The following is a 2295-nucleotide window of genomic DNA, read 5'->3' as shown; positions in this document are numbered from 1 at the left end:
GTTAATTATGATTATATTCTTTTTAAAATAACAGCTTTATAGAGATATAATTCACATACCCTACAAGTCACCCACTTAAAGTGTATAGTTTTTAGTATATACACACATTTGTGCAACCATTACCAAATCAATTTTAGGACATTTTCATCACCCCAAAAAGAAACTCCCTACACATTAAGAGTTATTCTGCATTTCCCTCTTATTCGCCTCTCCTCTCATACCTAGGCAACCATTAATCTATTTTCTGTCTTTATAGATTTGCCTATTCTGGAAATTTCCTATAAATGGAATCATGTAATATGTGATCTTTTGTGTCTGGCTTATTTAATTGAAATATGTTAATTGGCACAATGTTTTTGAGGCTTATCCATGTTCTAGCCTATATCAGTATTTCTTTTTCTTTTCATTTTTTGTTTTTGCAAAAGAGTTCTGTTGTATGAATATACTGCTTTTTGTTTATCCATTCATCCATTGATGGACATTTGAGTTGTTTCTACTTTTTGACTATTATGAATAATACCATTATGAACATTTGTATACGTGTTTTTGTGTAGAAGTATGTTTTTATTTCTCTTGGGTATATACCTAGGAGTGGAATTTCTGGGTTGAAAGATAACTATATGTTTTATTTTTGAGGAACTGCAAAACTTTTTCCAAAGCCACTGTTCCATTTTATATTTTCAACAGCAATGTTTGATGGTTCTGATGTCTCTACATACTCACCAGCACTCATTTCTGTCTTTTTTTATTATAGCTATTCTAGTTGGTATAAAGTGGTATCTCATTGTAGCTTAGATTTGTGTTTCTCTGATGACTAATGATGTTGAGCATCTATTAGCCATTTGTATATCTTCTTTGGAGAAATATCTATGCAGCTCCTTTGCCTATTTTTCAATTGGGTTGTTCATCTTTATGTTATTGAGTTCCACGTGTTCTTATAATCTGAATACAATTCCCTTTTCAGATCTATAATTTGTGAATATTTTCTCCCATTCTTTGGACAACTTCTCATTTCTTTGATGCACAGAAGTATTTAATTTTGATGAAGTCCAATTTATCTATTTTTCCTTCTGTTGCTTGTGTTTTGTGTTCCATATCTAAAAGAAAACATTGCCTGATCCAAGGTCTCAGTGGCTCACAGCTATGTTTCCTTCTAAGAGTTTTATGATTTTGGTTCTTATATTTATGTCTTTGATCCATATTGAGTTAAGTTTTATATATGGTGTAGAGCAAGGATTCACCTTCATTCTTTGCATGTGACTATCTAATTGTCCTAGCACTATTTTGTTGAAAAGACTATTCTTTCCCTACTGAATTATCTTGGCTTTTTTGTCAAAAATCAATTAACCTTAAACATGAGGACTGTTTATTCTATTCCATTGATTCCAAAGATATCAATATGTCTATCTTTATGCCAGTACCATAAGTCTTCATTACCATAGTGTTGTAGTATATTCTGAAATAAGGATGTGTGAGTTCTCTAACTTTGTTCTTTTTTATCAAGATTGCTTTGGCTATTTCATTTCTATACGAATTTTAGGATAACCTTATCAATTTCTGCAAAAAAGGCAACTGGGAATTTTATAGAGAATCTGTAGATCAATTTGGGGGGTATTGTTATCTTAAATTATTTAGTCTTCTAATCCATGAGCATGGGATATCTTCTCATTTATTTGGTCTTATATTTCTTTCAATGATGTTTTGTAGTTTTCCATGTAAAAATTCTGCACTCTTTTGGTGCAATTTACTCTTAAGTATTGTATTATTTTTGATGCTATTATAACTGGAATTGCTTTCTTAATTTTATTTTTGGATTTTTATTGCTAGTGTACAGAAATACATTTTTTTGTATACTGATCTTGTATTCTGCAACCTTGCTGAACCTGTTTATTAGTTCTAATAGTTTTTTTTTGAGAAGTCTTTAAAAATTTTCCGTATAGACTGTCATTTTATCTGAAAATAGAGTATAATTATATTCTTAACAGGCTGCAAGAAGAGTCCTTAGAAAGAACTTTCTGCTGGTTTAAGAATACCAATTGTATAAGTATGAAGTAAAGAAGGCTCTTTGAAAAGTGTTGCCAGTTTCTAAGGCCAAGGGAGAGCTTTTCAGGATATTCTGCTTTCTCAAAAATATTATTTATGCAGAATGTTTTCTCTGGCAATCCATGAGAGAAACTTCTAAGTACTGAGTTGAAGTTAACTGGAAATCAAGATCAAATTGTTATATAGTGTAAATAGAATATTACTCCACCCATCTTATCTCATTAGAATAAGCATCCAGCAGGATATTCTGTT

This window comes from Neophocaena asiaeorientalis, unplaced genomic scaffold (assembly GCF_003031525.2).
Source record: "Neophocaena asiaeorientalis asiaeorientalis breed wild unplaced genomic scaffold, Neophocaena_asiaeorientalis_V1.1 scaffold214, whole genome shotgun sequence".
Taxonomy (NCBI): Eukaryota; Metazoa; Chordata; class Mammalia; order Artiodactyla; family Phocoenidae; genus Neophocaena; species Neophocaena asiaeorientalis.
The sequence above is the reverse complement of the archived record's forward strand: the minus strand, read 5'-3'. Positions refer to the sequence as shown.